Raw genomic sequence first — 11,631 nt, 5'->3', positions numbered from 1 at the left:
ATTAAAACTATTCAAAAAAGGGGCATAGAAGGAACCTACCTCAACATAGTAAAGACCATATAGGAGAAGCCTACAGCAAACATTATTCTCAATGGTGAAAAACTGAAAGCATTCCCCCTAAGATCAGGAACAAGACAAGGGTGTCCACTTTCACCACTGTTATTTAACATAGTTCTGGAAGTCCTAGCTACAGCAGTCGGAAAAGAAAAAGAAATAAAGGAATGCAGATCAGAAAAGAAGAAATAAAGCTCTCACTGTTTGCAGATGACATGATACTGTACATAGAAAGATAGAATCAGAAAATTACTAGAGCTAATCAGTGAATTTAAAAATGTTTCAGGATACAAAATCAATACACAGAAATCACTTGCATTTCTATATACTAACAATGAAAAATCAGAAAGAGAAATTAAGGGATCAATCCCATTCACCATTGCAACAAAAAAATTAAATATCTAGGAATATACTTACCTGAAGAGACAAAAGAACCGTACACAGAAAATTATGACACTAATGAAAGAAATCTAAGATGACATAAACAGATGAAAAGATATTCCATGTTCCTGGGTAGGAAGAATGAATATTGTGAAAATGTCTATACTACCAAATGCAATGTACAGATTTAATGTGATCCCTATCAAATTACCAATAGCATTTTTCACAGAACTAGAACAAAAAAATTCCACAATTCATATGGAAACACAAAAGATCTCGAATAGCCAAAGCAGTCTTAAGAAAGAAGAATGGAACTGGAGGAATCAACCTTCTCGATCTCAGATTATACTACAAAGCTACAGTCATCAAGACAGTATGGTACTGCCACAAAAACAGAATGGAACAAGATAGAAAACCCAGAAATAAACCCATGCACCTATGGGTACCTTATTTTTGACAAAGGAGGCAAGAATATACAATGGGGCAAAGACAGTCTCTTCAATAAATGGTGCTGGGAAAACTGGACAGCTACATGTAAAAGAGTGAAGTTAGAATACTTCCTAACACCATACACAAAGATAAATCCAAAATGGATTAAAGACCTAAATGTAAGACCAGAAACTATAAAACTTTTAGAGGAAAAGATGGGCAGAACACTTGATGACATAAATCAAAGCAAGATCCTCTATGACCTACCTCCTAGAGTAATGGAAATAAAAACAAAAGTAAACAAATGGGACCTGATTAAACTTAAAAGCTTTTGCCTAGCAAAGGAAACTATAAGCAAGGTGAAAAGACAACCCTCAGAATGGGAGAAGATAATAGCAAATGAAACAACTGACAAAGGATTAATTTCCAAAATATACAAGCAGCTGGTACAACTCAATACCAGAATACCAATACCAATCAAAAAGTAGGAAAAAGACCTAAACAGACATTTCTCCAAAGAAGACATACAGATGGCTAACAAACACATGAAAAGATGCTCAACATCACTCATTATTAGAGAAATGCAAATCAAAGCTACAATAAGACATCACCTCACACCGGTCAGAATGGCCCTCATCTAAAAGTCTACAAACAATAAATGCTGGAGTGTCTACAAACAATAAATGTGGTGAAGAGGAAATGCTCTTGCACTGGTGGACAGGTAAACTGATACAGCCACTATGGAAGACGGTATGGAGATTCCTTAAAAAACTAGGAATAAAACCACCATATGACCTAGCAATCCCACTCCTAGGCATATACCCTGAGGAAACCAAAATTGAAAGAGACGCATGCATCCCATTGTTCACTGCAGTGCTATTTACAATAGCTAGAACATGGAAGCAACCTAGATGTCCATTGACAGATGAATGGATAAAGAAGTTGTGGTACATATATACAATGGAATATTACTTAGCCGTAAAAAGGAATGTATTTGAGTCAGTTCTAATGAAGTGGATGAACTTGGAACCTATTATACAGAGTGAAGTGAGTCAGAAAGAGAAAGATAAATGCTGTATTCTAACGCATGTATACGGAATCTAGAAAAATGGCATTGAATAATTTATTTACAGGGCAGCAATGGAGAAAGAGATGTAGAGAATGGACTTATGGACATAGGAAGAGGGGAGGAGAGGGTGAGATGTATGGAAAGAGTAACATGGAAACTTACATTATCATATGTAAAACAGATAGCCTAATGGGAATTTGCTATATGGCTCAGGAAACTGAAATAGGGGCTCTGTATCAACCTAGAGGGGTGGGATGGGGAGGGAGCTGGGAGTTTCAAAAGGAAGGGGATATATGTTTACCTATGGCTGATTCATGTTGAGGTTTGACAGAAAACAGCAAAATTCTGTAAAGCAATTATCCTTCAATAAAAAATAAATAAATAAATAACAAGTATTAATTTATATCTGATTAATGAGAAAAATAAAAGCAAATTGACATGTATATACTGTAGCTTATTAAGTAGATAAACTTTCATAGCATGAGGTCCATGGAAAGAAAGAGTGAAAGGGACCCTATGATGAAAGTTGAAAGACTGAGAACTGGGTTAAGTGCCTTAAAATACAGGGAAGCCAGTATAGTTTTAAAAAGTAGGTCTCATAAAAATCGTGTGAATTAAGAGAGTAATGATAGAAATTAATATATTACTTATCTATTGCTCTGTACAAAAAATTACCCCAAAATATAGTGGCTTGAACCAGCAGTAATTGTTTTCTCTCTTGAATCAGGAATTTAGATAGGGCATAATGGGATGAGTTATCTCTGTTTAGTAATATCTGGGGCCTCAGTTGGAAGAATTGAGAGTAGGGGCTAGAGTAATTTGTCAAAGGGTAATACCTATACAGGTGGCCTGATCTTTCCTCACAAAAGGTAGTTGGATTCCAAGGATAAAGACAAAATAAGAGATCAAAGTAGAATCAGAAACGTGAGAGAGAGAGCGCTATATTGCTGTTGATGACCTAGCTTTGAAGTCATGCATTATCTCTTCTGCTACCTCTATTGTGCTGGTACTCATAAAGTACAGCCCAGTGTCTCTAGGTGGGGAAATAGGATCAGTCTCTTAATAGGGAGTGACAAAGTGCTTGAAGCACATGTGGAACCAGAAATATTGCTGTGGTCAATTTTGGAAAATGTCATCTGCCACCATGGAGTGTAAGAAGACTTGTTAGATTTTTAAAATTATATACTCATATGGAATTTCTTGACTTGTGGCCTGAGTCATGAATATGATTAATAGTGTTAAACAGAACCCAGAATATTGACTCTAGGGGGAATGCATTAATTAGAATATTTTTCAAAGAATTCAGGAAACATGAGCAATAACTTTCTTGTCACTTTGGTGGTATATTTTTATTACAAATGACAAAAACTGAACTCAGATTGTATTCATCAATAATAGGGAATTTATTGATTTATGTAGCTGAAAAATTTGGGGAGATAATGCCTATTATAACTGGATAAAGGTCTCAAATGGTGCTATCAGGAATCAGTGTCTCACCATCTTTCAGCTTTGTTTTTCCATTTTTATTTCTCAGGCAGACTTTCCTCAAGTCTTAGAAAAAGAAGTCAGCAGTAATTCTAGGCTTATATTCTTTCAGCTTAGCAACTCTTTTTGAAATAGAGTGTCTCTTTCTCAGTGGTCTCAGCCATAGTTCAGAGTACTGAGACTCAGTGGGCTGGACTCAGAAAAAAAGACTATGAGTCACCTCTGGGTGGTTATGGTTCATGTTAGGAAGGCGTGGATCACATCCGTAAGGCTAGAGGTTGTGGTTGTGTGTGTGTCTGTGCTAAGTCACTTCCATTGTGTCTGGTTCTTTGCTATCCTATGGACTATAGCCCGCCAGGCTCCTTGTCAATGTGATTCTCCAGGCAAGGGTCCTGGGGTTGGTTACCATTTCCTCCTCCAGGGGATCATCCCAACCCAGGAATTGAACCTGTGTCTCCTGGTGCTTCTGCATTGCAGATGGATTCTTTAACCTCTGAGCCACCAGGGAAGACTCAGAGGTTGTGGTTGGCCACACCCACATTTTATGAATTAAGAGCCATAGTCCACCTTGAACTGACCTTTAACAGGAATAGGAGGAATATGGTACTGATACAGACACTGTGTGCCTGTGGAGAAAATATTTTCCAGCAATGACAAAGTGGATGACTTTGGAGGTCATCAAGAAAAGAATGAAATACCTAAGCACTGAGACTGCAAAGAAGAAATCAAGAGCTGGAGCTGCTAATTGAGTTAATGAGTTAAGTACCAGTCTGACTTTATTCTTATATATTTATTTGACATGTAGTTATTGAATGGGCTTCCCTCATGGCTCAGCTGGTGAAGAATCTACCTGAAATGCAGGAGACCTGGGTTCAATCCCTTTGTTGAAAAGATCCCCTGGAGAAGGGAAAGGCTACCTACTCCAGTATTCTGGCCTGGAGAATTCCATGGACTATACAGTCCATGGGGCCGTAAAGTGTCGGACATGACTGAGTGACTTTCACTTTCTATTGGATATGTAATGTATGCCAGGCATGGAATTTTATATTATTTAGCTAGTAGTGCAGCTTGAGTCTAAGTAAAAATTAGACTTGCCTATGTACGCCTGGCAGATACTTGGGGTGAGGCTGGTAGAAAACTATTGTGTGAAGACCTCAGAGCCTTTAGTAAAGTTTCATGCTGAGAGGAGGTGAGAATGAAGGAAAGTGAAAACCTGTACAGTTGGAGGAGAAAAGAAGGGTAGCATAGTGCCTCCCATTCAGATCAGTTCCCTAAGACCACTGTCCTTGAATTACACATGTGCTTAGTTGCTCAATCATGTCCAACTCTTTGTGACCCCATGGACTGTGGCCCACCAGGCTCCTCTGTCTGTGGAATTTCCTAGGCAAGAATACTTGAGTTGGTTGCCATTTCCTTCTCAAGAAGATCTTCCTGACCCAGGAAGATCGAATCTGAGGCTCTTGCACCTTCTTTACCACTGTGCCACCTGGGAAGACTTGACTTATGTATGAACCCCAAAGAAAGCAGTGGGATTGACTGGAGGTCAATACTGAAGTTGCTGTAAGTAGCATCTGTAGCACTGTGTACAACTTCATCCAGAAGAAAGAAACCCAAGGAAAGAGCAATATTCTCCTACTTTGCAGCTGAATAGCTGATTAGCTTCCGTATCTTGAGTATTACAGTGTCTTGGATGTGGCAGGAAATATTTCCTAACGATAATTCCAGCAGGCATAAATTCAGACTAGTGAGAGTGTATTTATTTATGAGCTTATACTTGATATTCTCTGGCTACTTCTAAGAATATCTGGGAATACTTTTTAGAGAAGGAAAGTGAAGGTCAGAATCATACAAATACACATTTTTCCAACTAAGAAGGCATTTGCATTATATATAGTTTAGTGTAATGAAATACTAGGAGTACAAAGTAAGAATAAATTGTAGTAAGAAGCATTAGTAAGTCAATAGTTTTCAGTACTATTAGGATGTACTATTTGTTTTTCTTTAATACAAGAAGTTGTGAGTAGATTAGAATGAAAAAGATTACACTTTAAAAAGTATAAATTTTAGACCAATGTATGAAAACCTAGAGTAATATTCAGGGGCATGTTGGAAAAAGCCACCATGGTTTCTCAAATGTACTGATTACATAATGTATAATTTTTAAAAAATGACCATAATTATCTAATGGTTCTTCTAGGATGTTATGTCAGAAATGTTTGACCTTGTCTAAGATCCTACACAGAAAATGGTGAAATAACAGATCAGATCAGATCAGTCACTCAGTCGTGTCCGACTCTTTGCGACCCCATGAATCGCAGCACACCAGGCCTCCCTGTCCATCACCAACTCCCAGAGTTCACTCAGACTCACGTCCATCGAGTCAGTGATGCCATCCAGCCATCTCATCCTCTGTCGTCCCCTTCTCCTCCTGTCCCCAATCCCTCCCAGCATCAGAGTCTTTTCCAATGAGTCAACTCTTCACATGAGGTGGCCAAAGTACTGGAGTTTCAGCTTTAGCATCATTCCTTCCAAAGAAATTCCAGGGCTGATGTCCTTTAGAATGGACTGGTTGGATCTCCTTGCAGTCCAAGGGACTCTCAAGAGTCTTCTCCAACACCACAGTTCAAAAGCATCAATTCTTAGGTGCTCAGCCTTCTTCACAGTCCAACTCTCACATCCATACATGACCACAGGAAAAATCATAGCCTTGACTAGACGAACCTTTGTTGGCAAAGTAATGTCTCTGCTTTTCAATATGCTATCTAGGTGGTCATAACTTTCTTTCCAAGGAGTAAGTGTCTTTTAATTTCATGGCTGCAGTCACCATCTGTAGTGATTTTGGAGCCTAGGAAAATAGTCTGACACTGTTTCCACTGTTTCCCCATCTATTTTCCATGAAGTGGTGGGACCAGATGCCATGATCTTCGTTTTCTGAATGTTGAGCTTTAAGCCAACTTTTTCAGTCTCCACTTTCACTTTCATCAAGAGGCTTTTTAGTTTCTCTTCACTTTCTGCCATAAGGGTGGTGTCATCTGCATATCTGAGGTTATTGATATTTCTCCCAGCAATCTTGATTCCAGCTTGTGTTTCTTCCAGTCCAGCGTTTCTCATGCATATAAGTTAAATAAACAGAGTGATAATATACAGCCTTGACGAACTCCTTTTCCTATTTGGAACCAGTCTGTTGTCTCATGTCCAGTTCTAACTGTTGTTTCCTGACCTGCATACAAATTTCTCAAGAGGCAGATCAGGTGGTCTGGTATTCCCATCTCTTTCAGAATTTTCCACAGTTTATTGTGATCCACACAGTCAAAGGCTTTGGCATAGTCAATAAAGCAGAAATAGATGTTTTTCTGGAACTCTCTTGCTTTTTCCATGATCCAGTGGATGTTGGCAATTTGATCTCTGGTTCCTCTGCCTTTTCTAAAACCAGCTTGACATCAGGAAGTTCACGGTTCACATATTGCTGAAGCCTGGCTTGGAGAATTTTGAGCATTACATTACTAGCGTGTGAGATGAGTGCAATTGTGCAGTAGTTTGAACATTCTTTGACATTGCCTTTCTTTGGGATTGGAATGAAAACTGACCTTTTCCAGTCCTGTGACGACTGCTGAGTTTTCCAAATTTGCTGGCATATTGAGTGTAGCACTTTCACAGCATCATCTTTCAGGATTTGGAACAGCTCAACTGGAATTCCATCACCTCCACTAGCTTTGTTCGTAGTGATGCTTTCTAAGGCCCACTTGACTTCATATTCCAGGATGTCTGGCTCTAGGTCAGTGATCACACCATCGTGATTATCTGGGTCGTGAAGATCTTTTTTGTACAGTTCTGTGTATTCTTGCCATCTCTTCTTAATATCTTCTGCTTCTGTTAGGTTCATACCATTTCTGTCCTTTATCGAGCTCATCTTTGCATGAAATGTTCCTTTGGTATCTCTGATTTTCTTGAAGAGATCCCTAGTCTTTCCCATTCTGTTGTTTTCCTCTATTTCTTTGCATTGATCGCTGAGGAAGGCTTTCTTATCTCTTCTTGCTATTCTTTGGAACTCTGCATTCAGATGTTTATATCTTTCCTTTTCTCCTTTGCTTTTTGCTTCTCTTCTTTTCACAGCTATTTGTAAGGCCTCCCCAGATGGCCATTTTGCTCTTTAACATTTCTTTTCTATGGGAATGGTCTTGATCCCTGTCTCTTGTATAATGTCATGAACCTCATTCCATAGTTCATCAGGCACTCTATCTATCAGATCTAGGCCCTTAAATCTATTTCTCACTTCCACTGTATAATCATAAGGGATTTGATTTAGGTCATACCTGAATGGTCTAGTGATTTTCCCTACTTTCTTCAATTTCAGTCTGAATTTGGCAATAAGGAGTTCATGGTCTGAGCCACAGTCTCCTGGTCTTGTTTTTGCCGACTGTATAGAGCTTCTCCATCTTTGGCTGCAAAGAATATAATCAATCTGATTTTGGTGTTGACCATCTGGTGATGTCCATGTATAGAGTCTTCTCTTGTGTTGTTGGAAGAGGGTGTTTGTTATGACCAGTGCATTTTCTTGGCAAAACTCTATTAGTCTTTGCCCTGCTTCATTCCGTATTCCAAGGCCAAATTTGCCTGTTACTCCAGGTGTTTCTTGACTTCCTACTTCTGCATTCCAGTCCCCTATAATGAAAAGGACATCTTTTTTGGGTGTTAGTTCCAAAAGGTCTTGTAGGTCTTCACAGAACCTTGTCTAAGAGCCTACACAGAAAATGGTGAAATATACTTCTCTTTAAACTGCTCTATTCTCAAATACATTAAGGAAACTTAGGGAGCTTAATTAGCCCTGTGATAGACCAGAAGAGAGATGGAGTAAGACATGAGATTTAGAATAGTGGGCTCTAATAAAATTATGTCTAAAGTATGCAGGTTAGAAAAAGAAAACAAGTTCAGAGATGAAAACATTTGAATTTTACTTTGAAAGATGAGTTGAAATTCACTGGATTTCAGGGATAGTGGGAAGAGACCATTCAAGGTAGAGGAAACAGTAGTGCACACACACAAAATAACCCCGTGTTTGGGAAGAATGAGCAGTTTTGTTCTGGAGCACAAGGTATTGGAGGTAGACAGAGATTAGTGGATAGAGAATCTTTCACATTTTGCTTATGAGTTTAACGTTTATCATGTGAGACACTAGGAGCTATGAAAAGATTTAAACAAAAGAGTGATTTACTTTGTCTCAGAAAGATTACTTTGGCATCATTTTGGAGGACTGGAGAGGGTCAAGATGAGGGAGAAGAAGCTAGTTAAATCTTTCATTCATAAGCCATACTAGACATGTCTGATACTCCATGGCAAATTGTCTTGGTAGGTGGTGGCTGAATGTTTACCAGGCAGCAGTCCTTTCTATTTGGGGTTTGCTCTGGGCCTACTTCAGATTTCATGAAGCTAATGAATATGAAAAAGGTATTAATAGTCTACTGTATTTTAATATAGCATGACTTTTATTTGGGTATGCAGAGAAGATACATGGAATAATTGCCTATCTGATTAACTTTTGAAAAGGTTAAATAAAAGGGTTCTGATAGGCTGCCTTTGACAGAATTTATATAAATATCTGGGTTTTTAAGGTTGTTTTATTATATAATTAGGGCTATATTTTTTTTTTTTTTTTTTTTTTTATTTATTTATTTTTTCTTCCAATTTTATTTTATTTTTAAACTTTACATAATTGTATTAGTTTTGCCAAATAAGGGCTATATTTTAAATGTCACAGTGTGATTCAAATGTAAACATTTACTCAACGGATTTTTGGAATATGTGCCTATTATATGGGAAAGCATCTGTCCCTATAGCCTTTCTACATCTGGATCAATTAAGTTTCCCAACTGACAGCTTAGTCTAGCTTCAGGTTCTAGAGGTAATCCTGCTCCTGTTCTGGAAAAATGAAGATGCTTCAGACAGATAACTTGGGAGGACCTGAGGTCTTTGGATAGACCTTTCACTGGTCTGATTTTCTTACTTTATTAATTAGGATCCCAAGACTGTGCTTCCCAGGTGGTGCTAGTGGTAAAGAACCTGCCTGTCCATTCAGGAGACATAAGAGATGCGAGTTCGACCCCTGGTGGGTTATGGTCCACAGGGTCACAAAGAGTCAGACACAACTAAAGAGACTTAGCATGCCCACATGCACAGACTGTAGCCACCAGGCTCCTCTGTCTGTGGGATTTTCCAGGCAAGAATACTGGAGTGAGTTGCCATGTCCTCCTCCAGAGGATCTTCCCTACCCAGGATCAAACCTCCGTCTTTTACCTCTCCTGCATTGCAGGCAGATTCTTTACTGCTGAGCTACCAGAAGCCCAGGCTATAGTCTATAGGGTCACAAAGCGTTGGATATGACTGAAGCAATTTAGCATACACGCACATCCCAAGACTAAGCCATAGCTTGTATCCCAGATTCAGTAACATGTTTAAATCCCTGTCCTTTCTCTTAATCCCTGCTTTGATAATTCATTTAATTCATTAATAATTAATTGATTAATTATTCATTGAATAACTCATTTAATATTCCAATTTCTTGACTGTGACCTTTTACCACCTAGGACTCAACCTCTCTCTGACCATGCTACCTGCTATGGGGCCTCTTGGACAATCAGACTAGCTCTATAACAGCTCTCTCCAGGTGCGACCCTTCTCTGTATTCTCTTCCCTAGGACGTTCACTCCCATTCCATACAGATAACTGGATCTTATAACTGGTTCTCAGATAGCTGGTTCTCAGCTTCTTTTGACTTGTTCTGTCCATTTGCAGACTATTCTCTGGTTCCAAATGTAAACAAACAGCAATATTTTCTATTTACTCTAGGAGAGTGACTTTCAAACAGCTTCTCCCAGAATCTGTGGAGATATTTTAAGAATTCCATGTTTAAATTTGATACAATTTTACTTCAAAATATTTTGATTATTAAATATGCCCACCCCAACTCTTAGTCCTTGGGTCCTCAAAATAAAGTTTAAAACCATGGATACAGGGAAATTTTTAATTGGCTATTTAGCTTAGAAATGAGGCACCCATTCTTAAGATATTTAGCAGTACTGAGGCTTTTTCACACATCTTAAATTGATTGAAGTGTTTACAAGTTACAGAAAAGGCTATCTATCTTTCTGGTTATTTATCTTTGTAATACCAAAAGGTATTTGTAACAGGAGAGTGATGAGTGGTCAACTTATCTTTGCCACTAGCTATCTGAGTGATCTTGGTCGAGTTCTTTAGGTCTCCTAGCGTTGGTCTCATCTGGAAGTTCCTTAGGAGGTAGAGCAAGGATCAGAAGATACTGATATCCTAGTAAATACTTTATTATCTCATTTCATGGTAGGGTTGACACTATCTTATGATGTATAACACATAGAGATTCCTATGATGATTATTATTAGAATGAAGATAGTAGAGTCAGATTGTCCTTGTTGGTATTAGTTTTCAATAACTAACTAAATCAATAAAACCTAAACTGTTGAGCCAATCATGGGAAAAGAACATCATAAAATGAGTAATGATTGGTCAAAAATAGTGTACAGCCCTGTCCTGGATGTCTCTTGTATGGATGGATACAGGACTCTTGATTGCATGTGATGAAAAACAAAAACAAAAAATATTTAAATTTGCTTTAGGGAAAAAAGTCAATGGAAGACAAAATGAAAAGCCTAAGGTATGGATCTGTGAGACCTCTGTGGAATGGCTAGATGAAGGAGTCAGATTATGTTTCTATAATCTCTGGCTATCTCTCTCTCTTCCAGTCCCTCTCTGGACCAGGGCTTTTCATTTTCTGCTTTGCTTTTTGCTCTGGTTGCTTCATTTCTAGCCAGGTTTTCTTCCTATGATGATGTGGTAGGTTCAGTGTAATGTATATGTAACAATTCTGACAAAAGTCCCAGATGTCATCCTTGTTCTCTTATTGCTATAGATACATGGACCTAGGCTACATGTCCGTTCCTCAGGACCACTTGTTAGGTCTGCCCCAACCAAACCTCAAAGGCTGAGGATAGGATGAGGGCTGGTTTCCCAAAAGGAGGAGTTAGCTTCTTTCACCAGAAATTGGAATGCTGGAAGATGTCATTGCTGTCACTTCTAAGTGCATGATCTTGGATAAGTTCTTAAATTTCTGAACCTTAGATTCATCACCCCTTATTGATAGAAATAGTTCCTCCAGAGGTTTAGGTTGATAATTAAATAACTTT

Source organism: Bos javanicus, chromosome 8 (assembly GCF_032452875.1).
Source record: "Bos javanicus breed banteng chromosome 8, ARS-OSU_banteng_1.0, whole genome shotgun sequence".
NCBI classification, from domain to species: Eukaryota; Metazoa; Chordata; class Mammalia; order Artiodactyla; family Bovidae; genus Bos; species Bos javanicus.
This window is presented reverse-complemented; position numbering follows the sequence as displayed.